Below are 15758 nucleotides of genomic sequence, written 5' to 3' on the forward strand. Positions count from 1 at the left end.
GCTACTTAAGCTGGTAAGTAAAAAATGAACAGTGGTTATATCTGCTTTGCTCACCTTTAGCATAGCCATGGTTTCAAAAATGTCCTCTTTTATTTCTAAACAGTACTTTGATTGCAGTACAGCACAGAATGTTCTGCACAGATAAAATGTAGAAGATTGCTCCGGACATCTCTTTATATTCAAAGGCAATATTTTCCTTTAATTTGGCTTTATGTACAGCCTCCAGCCACTTGAAGACCTTGAAAAATCCCCGCAAATGTGAAGAAGTACAGCATTTGCTTTAACCATGGAACCAATTAACTCTCCAGCAGTGTGGAAAACAGCTTTTGAGCTGTATTTATTGATGCATAGATTTCACAGTAGTGTGATATTTGAAGACAAATTGCTGTGCCCACAATTAAGACCTCTGAGGAATTGGCAAGTAAAATCCAATGATGAAAGACCAACAGAAAGGGCAAGTGAGTTAGATTGGTCAGGATGCTACAATCTATATGACCTCCGTGCCCTATTCCTACTCATTGATTTCCCAATTAAATATAACTTTTTATTCAATCAGTTAGAATATACTGCAGGTTACTGATGTACTGCTCTTAGGAAAAAGCATTGAACTAAAGATAAACCAGTGGGTGAACACTGTCTCATTTTAACATTTTATTAAGTGAGCTATAGTTCATGAAAGCTTACGCTCAAATAAATTTGTTAGTCTCTAAGGTGCCACAAGTACTCCTTTTCTTCTTACTGGTGATGTTATTCACTTGGGTCTTTTTTTAATTTATTTAAAGAGAACTTGTTCTGTGCAAAGTAGGGCACTTAGCTACCAATCCTGTGAGATGCTGAGCATCCTTGCTTATCCTTTATTTTAATGAGTGCTAAGGTTCTCAATAGCTATTACGACTGGGTCCATAACTGACCCTGCACAGATAAAACACTTGGTACTAAGAAGGTAGCAGATTAACAGAATTTACTTGTGAGCAGTAAGAGTGGGAAAAACATCTGAGGTACTTATCAGATGGAAGAGACAGAGATGCAGCAACCAGTTGCAAAATGGCTACATTAGGGTTGTGGTTGTTTGGCTCTGCCAAATTTAAAGGGTCAACTCCACTTAGGCATACTAGGGAGGGGAAAGTTCCTATAAATGGGAGCCGTGCATTTGATAGAGAGTAGATAGAAGGATGGATAGAAAGGAATTAGTGCTGAGTTTATCTCAGCTATATTCCCTTGTTGAATGAGACACTCATTTTATCATCACAATTCAGTCTAAGATCCTATTTGGGCCAGTCCAATTTTGGCCTTATTTTTTACCAGCTATTTTTTCCTTTTGGCAAGGTGGATGCTTCCCTCTGACTCTTCATCCTAGTTACTTGAAATGCCTTAGCTCTGTTAAATTGTTGTGACATGAGTCCAACAGATACACTGTGAGCGATGCTACATTATGCTTATTCTTCATCAGAATTTGAGTGATGCATTAAAAGGCTAATAAAATAGCCACTCAGCTAGATTTCTCATTTCCCTCTCACCACAGTACCTCACGTGAACAGCTCAATTGACTGAGAAGCAATTCAAGCTGAGCACTGCAGACTGGTTCACCTGTATGTGTTCCTGTCTCCAGGTGAGAATGTGCCTTCTTTGCAGACACATAAAATAATTCCTCTGAATGCAGATCTGCCAAGTCCTAGGCTAGTGCTCTAACCACTGAACCATCCTTCCTGTATGCAGTTGGCTCTGGGTGCAGCTTAGAAGCATGCTGAGTGCCATTATTTCCCGATGTGCTGCATTAATACATAAATGGCAGAAGGTCTGTATATGGTATCTCTCTAGAGTTCAATATTAAGCCTCCTACCGATGAAAGATTTAGATCCTGCTTGTAGCATTTGAATTGTGGATGGGAAGAGCTGTGGGCCCTGGATGTAGAATGCAGGGAGCGAGAGGAGCACTGAACTAATGGGAAATTGATGTTTAGCACTGTAGACAGATAACCATAGAAATGCTAGCTTGGCTTTAGAACATTCTTATAATTCATCCGAATTTTCATGTCAAGCTTCTTATGATAAATAATTCTTTCATGCAGCCTATTTATCTATATGGCCATCTCATGAAAACCGAAACACTTCTCACCTTACCTCGTTAAACGATATGTTATCAAATCCCAGCCCCATAAATATTTAATTTAGTGGAAAACAATTGCCATGCCTCTTGGTTAACAATATTTCTTCCCCCTTATCTTTGGGTTCCTTCACTGTCTGTTATTGTCTGTGGATTCCAAGACACATCTCTATTTTTCCCCTCCCTGTTATCAGACTTTCAGAGCTCAGATTTGGGCTAGTTTCCCAACATCAACAATGAACTTAACGTGATAAACAACTCCACTGTTTTATTAAAATGCTCTTGTTGGGAGCTACTTCACTAGATTTTCATGGAACACCTTTTATGTAATTTCTGCATACATGACACTGAAATTCCCTAATGAATAAAACTCCAGGTTTTACTGGGAGGGATGATTTTTTTTCCTAATGGTTTTTATTACAAAATAGGTCTAAATAAAAACCCTAAACTTTAGGATAGTTCACAACCTGACCCTGATCCAGAAGGAAAATTTGAGGCTGATCCCTCCTAGGGCAAACTTTAGAGGAATCAAAATTCTGGGGGACAGATTCTCAGTTAGTTGAAACTGGCATTGCTTCATTGAGTTCAACTGCACTATGCCACTTTATACCGGGTGAGGATATGACCCCAGATCTCTATCTGAATTTTGCAGTTGGTGCCCTTCTCTCATTTTTCCCACTGTCCCCCGAGTACTTGATGAGAAACTGACAGGAAATCCATAGACTGGAATCTAGTGGAGCAGGCCCAAGGGCATGGAACTCTGGGGACTATGGCGCTGGAACATCTCTTTGAAGACCCCACCCCACTGGCTTTTCCCTTTGCCCAGACTGAAGGGCAGGAATGCCACCACTTCTGCAGCATCTCCTCCCTTGCCTTGTGTCTATCCTGATGAGAGCTAATGCTACAGAAAGTGACATTGGGGCCTGCAAAGTACTGTCCGCAACTACCGTTGGGCAGCCACAGGGGGATTCAACAAATGGCAGCCAGCTCCTCCAGAACTCATGTTGCAACAGGGGTGAGAGCCAGAAGAGCCACACGGAAGGGAGTCAGGGGTGGGGCGGGTAATGTTGTTTGTCTTCTCTGTTTATACGGTAGGTGCTTCAAAAGACGGTGTCTTGCTGTGTGTTTGTATAGCGCCCAGCACAATGGAGCCCTGATCTCTGCCACCCGCTCTACGTGCTCCTGAAATGCACATAAATAAGAAGAACCCAAGCATTGCTACTGCAGTGATTCAAAAAAAGGACCTCAAATATTCCCAGATATACCCTAAGTTAACGTTACAGAGCAGTTGTGATTCTCTAGAAAAACAAGCGTTACGAAACTGGAAAATTCAGAGTGAAGGTTAAACTCTAACCTTCTAATGGAACTGCACAGCCAGGGCACTGAAACAGCCTTATCTCCGCCTTATAGCGATGCCATGTAATAACCATACAATTCCGATTAGTGCATAATAGTGTGGTTAGTCTCAGATTAGTTTAAACTAATTTTTAAAGACATCTTTTTCCTCATGGTGTCACTACCTGTCACTAATTAATTTTAATTCTTAAACAAATCAACCAGAATTCTCAGAAAATTCATTCAAAGAGCAAGGGCTGCAAATATGGGGATGATACATTGTACTCTTCAAACGTAACAGAGTGGTTGGCTGAATCCCTCCTTTAAAGGAAAAACTCAGCTCAGCCTTAACTATGAAACCATAATTGGAGTTTCCATTAACAGCTGCTACTTTTTCAGCTATCTCTGTTCATATTGCTATGGCTACATCCAGATCATTCTGCCGGTAGGTCTGCTAGCTGAAGGTCACACCACAGCTCAAGATCTGCTCACAGTAAAGGTCACTGGTAGCCCTCTGGTCACCAAGTTGCTTGTGCTAAAAGTCATGAAGCATTAGCAGTGACTGCCTCAACACAGAACTTTGAAGCCTAGGTACAGACAGAATGAAACCGGACACTATAAAAATGGTAATGATTTGAGAAACTAACCAAGGACAACAATCATCTAAAAAAGAAAGCAAAGGATTGTGTACAGCTGAGTCCAAAACATTCCTATGGTCATGGGATTAAAGCACAAGACTGAGATTTGGAAGATATGGGTTCATTTCCCAGCTGTGTCCAGACTTCCCGTGTGACTTTAGGCAAGCCACTTAGGGCCTGATCCAAAGCCCCCAAGTCAACAGGTTTGTCTCAGTTCCCCACCAGTAAAAGAGGGGAGAGAGCACTTGCCTGCCTCACAGATGTCTTATGAGGATAAAGTCATTAACAATCATGAGGTGCTTAGATACTACAGCAACGAGCATCAGAGAATATCTGATACATCAGAGACAAGCAAACTACGGCCCGCGGGCCACATCCAGCCCATGGGACCGTTCTGCCCGACCTTTGAGCTCCCGGCCGGGGAGGCTAGTCCCCGCCCCTTTCCCTGCTGTCCCCTTCCCCCACAGCCTCAGCTCACCGCACCGCCAGCGCTCTGGCCCGCCGCTCCTGTTGGGCAGTACAGGCAGCATGGCTTGCTCCAGCCAGGCGGCAGGGCTGCGAGCTCCTGCTGCTCTGAGTGGCATGGTAACAGGGTGGGAAGTGGGGGGGGTTGGATAAGGGGCAGGGGTCCCAGGGGGCAGTCAGGGGACAGGGAGCAGGGGGCATTTGGGTAAGGGGCAGAGGGTCCCAGGGGGCAGTCAGGGGACAGGGAGCAGGGAGCGGTTAGGGGCGGAGGTTCTGGGGGGGGCAGTCAGGGGACATGGAATGAGGGGGGGTTGGATAGGCGTGGGAGTCCTGGGGGGCCTGTCAGGGAGTAGGGGTGTGGATAGGGGTCGGGACAGTCAGGGGACAGGGAACGGGGGGGTTGGATGGGGGTGGGGTCCTGGGGGGGTCAGGGAAGAAGGAGCAGGGGGGGTTGGATGGGTCAGAGGTTCTGAGGGGGGCAGTCAGGGGGAGGAAAGTGAGAGGGGGAAGATAGGGGGCGGGGGCCAGGCTGTTTGTGGAGGCACAGCCTTCCCTACCCGGCCCTCCATGCAGTTTTGCAACCCTGATGCAGCCCTCGGGCCAAAAAGTTTGCCCACCCCTGTGATACATACATCAAATACATTCATTCGAGGGAGTTATGTAATTAAATCATTTGATAGCTGCAATGAATCAAAAGCTAGGCACAGGTAGGACCTTTCTCCACACCAGAGAGAAAAATATATCAGGGGACTGCTAAATTAATTGAACAAGTTACAGTAACTTTCATTTATGAATGTTCATAAGACACAATTGCATAAACCCTCATCAAAATAATGGTGCAGCTGGCTATACAAGTTTCTAACTGAAAATACATTTGCTATATCAGATCCACAAGGACATTGGAAAGACAGCAGAGAAACTAAAACGAATAGCTTAATTATCTGCTATAATTTATTGGACTTAGGCAACTGAGTCAATGGATCTCCAAAAGGAATTTATGATGTCCTTGAAATAAAGAAACTCCACTTGAAATACTGTCAGAGTTTTGTTATTTTTCATCCAAGAACAAACAACAAAATGTTTTCAGGGCTCACTAGAACATGCTGGTGGGGACAGGACAAGATCTAAAGTCCATCCCTCTAGTAGAGCAGACTCTCCATGTCTATACCCATTCAGCCCTCACTGAGGTTCATGAACAAAATGTACATATAGCCATTTGTTGAAGATGGGATAAAATAGGAACTGATGAAAGATTCTTTGGCTTCATGACATTTATTATATGTATTTTGGGAGCACCTAGAGGCACTAGTTGAAATAAAGGCTCTACTGTGCTAGACACTGGTCAAACATATAGTAAGAGATGGTCCTTGCCATGAAGAATATTATCATCTCTATTTTACAGAGGCACAGAGAGATTAAGTGACTTGCCCAAAACCCACAGGAAGTCTGTGACAGAACTGAGGATTTAACTCAGTCTCAGTCAGATGCCTTAACCACAAGACCATCCTTCTGGCAATATCATTTCTACCTGTACTAACTTCAAAAGGGCAAACAACAACAAAGACTCCCATGATGACATCCCCAGGATATCCTAGAGTCTACCCCTTTCTACTAGAGAGATATGACTCTGCACCTCTACCCCACTTCCTTCATGAAATATTTAAACAGTCTAACAAATAGAAAAGAACACAGAAGGAAAGAGACCTCCTTTGAGGGGCCATTCCAGAGTCTAATAGGTCTAAAACAGGGATGCCCAGCATCAAGCCTCCAGGCTGTATAATACCATCAGTGTATTCATCCAGTTCTTGTGTCAGGTTAAGATTGCACACCAGGAATCGCAGAAGACCCAGAGCTTCAGCTCTTCGTTACACTCACAAAGGGAAACTTCAGCACTGGACCATCCTTCCTGTCTGCTAGTGATGTAAATTTCCCAACTACATTGATGGAGATGAAGAGAAGGACTCATTTCAGACTCTCCAAAAGATCTGGTTATGCCATACTGAAAATAGACAACTAAGGCCTGATTGTCAGAACTGCTGTACACCCATAATTCCTGCTGACTTCAATGGGATGCTTAATGCCTCTGAAAATCAGGTAATAAGGATGGCTTGGAATAAAACAATGTGCTTGCCTTGAAATTAATAGTTTTTCTGTGCTCTAGGTCTGTATTTAAGGGCTTCCCTGTCTGTGGGCCATGTTAATGAGGTCAGCATTTCAGTTATGGATATATTTTCTTGAAGGTATCATGTCTTTTTGAGGATCCACCCTTAAGGTGGATGCAGCCATTCCTAATAATATAACAGTGTAATGGCAATACCATGTGCTTTTCTGTTTCCATTTGAATGTATTAAATTCAGTCCACAGATTTTAAAACCAGAAGGGACCACTGCGAGCATCTAGTTTGACCTCCTGCATAACACAGACAATAGGAGTAAATTAGTTCCTTCTACAAGTCCAATACTGGTAGTTGAACTAGAGCACTTCTTTCAGAAAAACATCCAATCTTCATTAAAGATTTCCAGGGATGAAAAATCCACCATAACCCTCAGTAAACTTTTCCTATGGCTAATTATCCTCACTGTTTAAAACATTGTACCTTGTTTCTTATGTCTGTAAAATAGCTTGTATTCAGTGTTTGGCAGTATTTGATATATACCATGGTGTGGGCACAGAAAAAAATGAGTATTACATTACTACATCTTGTTCTGGCTTCCACTACAGAAGTTTCCTCACACCAATATCAATTCCCTCCCCCACACACACCAAATCTCCTGTATCAGCATTCCTAGAATTGACTGACATTTACATTTCCCCACCCCCCACCTGACTATAAATAGCTACACCTCATATATCATTTAAGGAGCATAAAACGTGTTGCTCCTTGCTGCCATTTATTTGATTTTACAGCCTTTCTTGTATGTTAATCACACGCATAAAGAGCTGAGGTGCATAGGTGGCAAGAAAAAGTCAATATTTTACCATGAACCTCATTTATCTACATTAGCCTGAAACCAGGTAGATCTGTAAATTTGGGCTTTATTGAATTTAATGACAAAGATCAATTACAGGACCTTTGACATGGCAGAGATTTGTCTGATGGGGAACAAAAAATCATCACTGCATCCTAAAGGGGATTATAAATGTTAGCTGGGAGGACCTGTCCTTTGCTTCCAGTGACATGTGCCGGCATTTAAACACTACTAATTGTATTTGAACTATAGGCATGCATTTTTAAAAGAGTTAAAAATCATTGAGGACTAACTTGTGGTTGGCCCTTTGTGGACACAGTAGTGGGACTGGTGGTGGTACAGGATAAAAACCATAAAGATTCTTCATAGGTGCTATCCATGATTTGGCTGCAATACTGTACACACATCTGGGCTTGGATTGTTCTTTTCTGTCTGGCAAAATAGATCTTCCCCCCACCCCCAATTCATGACTGGGATCTTTGGGCACATTTCCAGCTCTACATGGTCATTAGTGCAAGGTTTCACTGTATTTCTCATGTACGTAAGGCTGCTGCTGGAGGGTGACCACATAAGGCAAGAAAGCAATAGCATGGTCTCATGGACAGAGGTCTGACTGAGACTTAGGAGACCTGGGTTCCATTCCTGATTCTGCCACAGGCCTGCTATGCAAACATTGGCATGTACTCTCATTTCCCTGTGCTTCTGTGTCCCATCCCACCCTTTATCAGTCTAAACTAGTCAGACTGTAAGGTTTTCAGTACAGGGACTGTCTCCTCCTATGTGTTTGTACAGCTGCTGGCACAGTTGTGGCTTCTGTATGCTACCATAATATAAATGATAATGAGGCCAAATGCTAGGCTCAGTTACATCTCGCTTCTAACAAGTTCCTCTGATGTAGATTAAAAGAGAACTCAGCCCATTAATTCCATCTGTGTGCACTTTGGCTCATACCAGAAAGTGGCTAGTAAGATGCAATTGGGCAAAATGTGTCCATCCTATTTGGAAATATACACGAAGCTCAAAAATGCCCAGGCTGGCTCCAAGATGGAAAGTAATGGCTGCAGTAGTGAATGAAGACAGGAAATCAGTGACTGACAGAATGTCTGAAATGTCTGGCAGCTCTGGACGCACAAAATAAGTGGACTGAAATTGCGGAGTGGCTCTTCACTTCTGAAGTGATGGACTCAAGCCAGCATGGTAACAACACTATCAGCATGGGGAAATTGGCCTTTTAATGTATCGTGAAGGGTGAATGCAGCTCCCAAAGCCAGGTTTTAGCAACATATAGTGTTCTATCCGTGCCTGAAATGCTAGCCATCTGGTGCACTGACAGGGTCTTAGCACATCCCATACTTAGTCCCACATGCTTCGTTGTTACTGACCAAATGAACCAAGTTCAGAAAATGATGAATGTCTCACTTGTACAGTAAATTAATCCTAGCAATTTTCCTTCCATGGCTGTTTGTTGTTTTCTGTTTACTCATATATAAAGGAAGGAGGAAGTGACAATTAAATTGAAACAGACTGGAACTGATTTTAACAACTTTGGGGAAGACAGATTTGGCCATTTGAAGTCTTCATGAACAGTGGGGCTTAAAGGGACACTCTCAAAAAATGTAGGTCTCACTTTTGGGTTTTGTTACCTAGAGGGTTTTATGAGAGAGGAACAGAAATGTCTTTATTCAATGGAACCAGTTTACTAAAAAAAAAGGAACTTCACTGTGAAATTGATATTATAGTGTAAAGGGAAGTGAAAAGTTAGACACTCAGATACAATAGTAATAAGTATCAGAGGATAGATAGCAGAGAGAGAGAGAGATTTCACTGTCCTAGCTGAGTGAAATACAAAAAGTAAACAAACAATTTATATCATCAAATGTTAATGAGATTTTAAAACTGTTTCAGCTATGATACTTGTTCTTAATAGCCCTATTAAAAGATTTTGTTTAATACTGTTCAAGAGGTTTGTTCTATCATTTTCTTGGGAGCCTTCAGTGGTTGATGTTACATTAGTTAAGACGTGAAGATCTTGGAAGTTTTTATCATTGTTTGCTTCTTGGCTTGGCTAAAATCAAGTATCTGTTCTTATCAGTTTAATATCTGATACTTCCCTTACCTGGGCACTGCGTATTAAATGGAGTGTTGGAACTGAAACCTTGATTTAAGTCATTGATGTTAATCACGTTTTCATTTATACTTTATAGTATATTTTTTAAAGAAATGCTGATTCTCATTGGTAGGTAACCATTAAAATGTGATGATTTGCAACTAAATATAGCCTTTAGACTAAATGTGGTGTTTTTTTCTGCTAATCAGGAGCATACGCTATGATTAAGTTTTTACTTGGGATTTGTGTCAAGCTCTGTCTGGATGAAAATTCAAATTCAGTTAAAAATGACCAAAAACAGATTTTTACCCTTAAATGTGCTGGATATACAAGAAAAAAAGTTCATAAAAAAGTTTATCAGAACATGTTTTGCTTTTAAAACTAACTGACTTATTAGACAAAGGAAGTATTATCTGTCATTGAACTGATTATTTCTGATCACTATGTCCTTCAAGATTTTAAAACTACTAGCTCTCATCCTCTCACACTGAATGCTTATTCATAGATTGGAAGAGGAAACTGCTTTTTCAACTCCCAACTCACTTCTTAACTTTGAAAGAACTAAACGAACTAGTCACTGAACTGAACCAATTGAATAAACTGAAATGAAGAAAATATTTTCACTGCACCTGCAGAGGAGGCTACTGCTGTCAAAAGCTGGTTTAGTATTTCAGCAAACAGGGTTTCAGGTGGTTAGCCAGTGACTACTGCCAGTTCAGCAGTATGACTTTTTTAAAGCTTGGAGGTAAATATGTACTGCTTAATATTATTGTTTGTATTTAACGTAAATGATTTTAATAGATTATAAGTTTAGGCTATCAAATTCAAATGTCATTGTAAATAGCTTTTGTTAAATAAATAAACCTGTTTCTCATTTAAATAAAAAGTCCAATTTAAATTTTAAAAATCGGATTTTTTAATAAAATTAAATGCTGCTATTTTTATCCACCCTGGTGCTCGGCATGGAGTGGCTCCACTACCATTCTTTGACTTGGATAAGAAGATTCTCCCTCTTCCACTGGGAGCGTTCCCCAGTACTCAGCTGAACTAGTCAGGTTGAGCGCTGTAATAATAGCCAATGGAATCAGTGACTCACGTCAGGGTATAAAGTCTCAGTCTCTGATGGCAGAGTTGGATCATGTGACTGGGCTCAATACTTCTGACATGTCATATGGATCAGACTCCTCTGACTGTTTTTACAGGCACTGGGGAAAGGATTCTGACCTAAGGGACAAAGGATTATCCTGTAGGCCAGAACTGGGAGACAGAAAAGCCTGACCCAAAACTTCCTGTGTGATTGTGGATAACCCTCCGTGCCTTGCTTTCCACACATGTAGAAAGGGAGATGAGAAATTGTTACAATCTCTCTGGCACATTGTGTGGTTAAATAAGTTTCTGTTTGTGAGGAACTTTGGGATGTCCAGATGGAAGATGCTGTAGAATTGCAAAATACTGTTGATATTGAAGAGTAAGAGCAGCTGACCCCTAACGTGCACATCTGTGAAAATATCTTAGAATATTATTATATGCAACCAGGACCATATAACTAGGGTATCCATTGAAAATAAGTGGCACTATTCTGTTCGCATATTTAATTTTTCTGTATTCTAGCAAAGCCTTATGCTTTATTTTTGTTACGACTCTTATTTGATAAGCACAATACTAAGACTTTAGCACCATCTGCTGGAGATAGGATACAATGGTCACTTTTATATATATAAAAAAAGCAAATTACTTTTTGTAAAACACATACTTTATGCTGTTGCCTTCATCGAGTCTTTGGAATCTCCTGGAGGGACAGAGTCACCAGCATTGAGATGCTCAATCAGGCCAGTATACCAACACTCCTCAAACAGAGATGCCTCCTCTGGCTTGGGCATGTGAGCAGAATGAATGATGATCATTTCCAAAGGACATCCTCTATAGCGAACTGGCATCTGGAAAAAGACCCAAACAGTACCCAAAATTGCATTTCAAGGGTGTGAGCAAGTGAGACCTCGAAGAAACGAATCTGGATGTGGATAACTGGGATGATCACACTCAGAACCGCAGCCTTTGGAAACGAGCTTAACAAAGATCTCCGGAGTTACAAGAGGAAGCCATCCAGCTTAGCAAAGGAGAAAAGAGCTTGCAGAAGGCAGAGTCCAAAGGGGCAAAACATCACCTTCAAATGTGTCAGCTGTGGCAGAGACTGTCTCTCTCAAGTGAGTCTCTTCAGCCACAGACATGGCTGCCATAAAAATAACTGAGTAAATTCTTTACTACTCAGAGGCGCATACCCATGGCCTCTTGAGACCGCAGGATGCGTGCCTACCAATGATTCATAGATGTTAAAGACAGAAGGGAACACCTAGCCTGACCTGTATAACACAACACAGGTCACAAAAAGAGTAGGTTCTGAGAAGAAGAAGAAGAAGAAGAAGAAGAACCTTAATGAGACAGACAGACAGACAATAAATCTGTTTAGCTGTAGCTGAATCTAGCTGATGCGTATTCAGCTGCTACCCTGTACCAGCAGTACCTCATGGCCAGCGGGATCAAAGACTGGGGACAGACCTAAAAAAGTCACAATACAGTCACCTGACTTTTGTCCATCTCCTGAAAGAGAAGATCAAACTAGGATACTCAGTCAGTCAGTTTCACACTGCCACACAACCACCTATCGTTCTCTCCAACTGATTTACAATGCCCACTTGGTCTTAACTCTACACCCTCAAAACTGCAAAAAATTGCACACTTATCAACACAGAATAAAAACTTGAAATGCACTTTTCTCATATCAGTAACTTTTCAACACAATATAACTTTGACACACTATGTAGAATCTATTAATACCAAATAATTCTGCTTCCGATTTCTTACTACACAACAGAGCTACATATTCAGGCTAACAATTTCTATACATTGTACAATCACACGATTTCATAACAATGAACATCACAACATACATTCAAATTTGAGTCAAAATAACGTTAAAAAAAATGGTAGGCAGGGAATTGCAAATGTATTTATGCCTCTGACAGTGAAGAAATTGTATGTAAAATACCTGCAGACGAACAGCATTTGTTAAAGCCCCAGGCTAAATGGGCAAATACCATACACCTATTTATTACACACAAAAACTATGTTAAAAGAACATTACTAAGGTTGCAGAGTTGAGCACTGAATAGTTAGGAAATGCCAGAATTTAGGTTATCTGTGCAACCTTAATTCAGCCCCCTTGTGCATACTCATTATGATACAATCTTTTTATTACATGCTCAAATACTACTTTTTCCATAGGACTCCTCCTGCTTCATTCAGTCCATGGAATGGATGGTGATTTATTTAATGAGCAGCTATTCGGTATCTGCTTGTATCCTCACTGTTCGATGTGTTCCCATAAACCATATTTACTGCACACTGTTCAATCTCTGCTCTGAAGACAGAATTCATAATTTTCTCATTGACTTTCCTATGGCATTCATCCCTCTGGTACCTGAGTGCTTCAGAACCATTAATTGGTTTCTATTTTTAACTCCCTGTGAGGTGAGGGGAGTGGTGTTATCTCCATTTTACAGATGAGGAACTGAGACAGGGAGATTAAGGTCAAAAGTGTCCACTAATTGTGGGTGCCCAATCTGAGACATCTAGCACCTGCGGAGTACAAAGCATTATATAGCACATGATATGTTTAAAACACAGCTCCCATTGATTTCCAGTTGCCACTGGGAGCGCTCGGCACTTCTGCAAATCAGGCCCCAGGGTCTCCCGTCAGGCAGCCAGACAATGAGGAACACACAATTAATGGTCACCTCTAAAAAGTTTGGTTTAAGTGACTTTCCTAGCATCCCACAGGGACTCTTTGGCCAAGGCAGAGATAGAATCCAATTTTCCAGGGCAGTCAACAGAGTAACTGATAGCAACAGTGGGTTGTCATCCTCTATGTGGACCAGCCATATAGGGAGATAAGACACACACTTTGCCAGTGGGTTTCACAGACATTTGCTGAGGACAGAGGAAACGTAAGACTCAAGAATCTTGAGCTCTGGAGGGGAGTGTACTCTAGTCGGCACAAACTCTTCTGACCATTCTTCCAGTGTTTACCCCTGTTGCCCTGTTACCTCCAACCTGTCCCTGTTTCAATCCTGCCTCTTTCCCACTCCTGGTTCTTCATCCCAGTCCTATTCTCCTGACCTAGCCAATCCAAGTCTTCAATCCTCATGTTTATCATCTCAGTCCCAGTCTCTTTACCCAGCCATTCCCAGTTCCCTTCTCTCCACTACCTCCTTTTTTCCAGTCTCCTTGCCCAGCCAGTTTCAGTTGCCCCCCACCTGAACTCCCAGTCCCTGTCTGCCCCCCACCCCCACCAGCTACTTGTCTCAATCTACTATCCCTATACCAGGTCCACCTCTTGCCCCATGCTCATCTGAATCAAGCAACTTCCTCCTCCACACAGCATGGGTGTCAACTGTGGGAGCATTTAGCACAGCCTGGACAGCCAGGGGAAGGAGAGCGGATGGGAGAACAAACAAATGACAAGTGTTAGTCACATTGCTCAATGCACTCCTGGAATGTGCTCTGATACTTCAGTGATGAGCATGATATAAGAACCTATGTACAATAGAATAGCTCCTTGAGCTGGACTTGCCCTCCGTGGGGCTTGAACATGTCCATGGCCTCTTCTAGGCTCCTTGGGCTTGGCTCCTTCTTGAGTGGAGAAAAAAATACAGAGTAAATAAAATAAAATAAAACAAAATAAATCTCCTAAATGCCACTCAATTTTGGCACCACAATGAGACATCACTCAGTAAATTGTGCAGGTCTGTGAGCTGGAGCACCCGAACTGGGGAGGGGAAGTGGCAGGGTCAAAGGGCTACAGCCCCATCACTTTTTACTGGCCATAAGGGCGAGAGACAGGAGGAGGGACAGAAAGGAGTGAGCAGGGGACAGAGGCGGCATGGGAGCAGGACCTCAAGGGAAGAGGTGGGGCAGGGCCTCAGAGGAAAGGGCGGTGCGGGGGCGGGGCAACAGTTCAGGCACCACTCCCCCCATACACACACTTTTAGGAAACTTTCACCACTCCTCTCTCTGAACCTCCCTCTCCACTCTTACCTGAGGAACGGAATAGTTAACAATTTAAATCATCATCAATGGGCATCAGAGTTGAAACTTAGAGATGAATGAGGCAACTCACACCTCTCAGACCGGGCTCTCTGCAGACTTTTTTGCATGCCGTGCTGCTGCTGCACACCGGCCTTTTCTTTGCTCTACTAGAGGGATACCCAGAAGACTGCAAAACCAAGGCCTACAATGGCAATTTGGCAGGAGCTAGCGGCTGCGTGACATCTGTACATAACTTTCCATAGATGTTTATTAAACGGAGAAAAACACATAGTCAGTGACCGGTCTTTCTTTTCTTTGGCTCATTCTTGCCCCGCCCATGACGTAGGGCCAGAAATGGCCTCTTGTCCAAGTTAGCAACAGTGAAAACTCTCAGCTGAACAGCACTGTCCTCCTCTCACAGCTGTTGGAGGAGGGCAACCTCCTTTAGCCATCCCTTCTCTTTCAGCATAAGAAACACATTCCTTGATACACTGAAATGCTCCTTAAGGAAACAATTTGCCAATATTCCTGTAGTAATTTTCATCCAGAAAAATATGGTGTATGTTATTTTCCATTTCATATATTACCTTGTCTGTCCATTCTTCTAACCTTATGTAAAACAAAATGTAAGAGCAATTGCTTGTCACTGCGTTCAAGATTGTAACAGATGTAGGTGATGCAGAAAAAAAGAAACCAGATATCACATAACTATACGCAGTTGATGCTTAGACACTTTTCTGATCCACTTTTATTTATTACTGGTATTACCGTAGCACCCCAAAACCCCATATGAGACTATGACTCATGGTTCTAGATTCTGTACCTGCCATGCAGTAGGAGATAATCCCTGCCCCCAAAGGGCTCATGGTCTAAATAGACAAGGCAGACAAAGGGTTGGGAAAAGAAGTATGATTACCCACATTTTACCGATGGAGAACTAAGGAATAGAGAAAACTAAGGAATGGAGAGATTTACTCAACGTTGTAAAAGTAGGAACTGAACGTAGATCCACTGCATCCCAGTCTAGTACCTTCAATGCAAAATCATTCTTCCTCT

At 42.2% G+C, this 15758-nt stretch overlaps 1 non-coding gene across 1 annotated transcript; it reads left to right on the top strand.

Moving 5' to 3' along the window:
- Nucleotides 1-9558: 9558 nt before the first annotated feature.
- On the top strand, nt 9559-9743 carry LOC140905670 (U2 spliceosomal RNA). The gene has a single exon (XR_012156913.1). It is a non-coding gene; the product is annotated as a U2 spliceosomal RNA (small nuclear RNA).
- Nucleotides 9744-15758: the final 6015 nt, after the last annotated feature.

Source organism: Lepidochelys kempii, chromosome 1 (assembly GCF_965140285.1).
Source record: "Lepidochelys kempii isolate rLepKem1 chromosome 1, rLepKem1.hap1, whole genome shotgun sequence".
Classification (NCBI taxonomy): Eukaryota; Metazoa; Chordata; order Testudines; family Cheloniidae; genus Lepidochelys; species Lepidochelys kempii.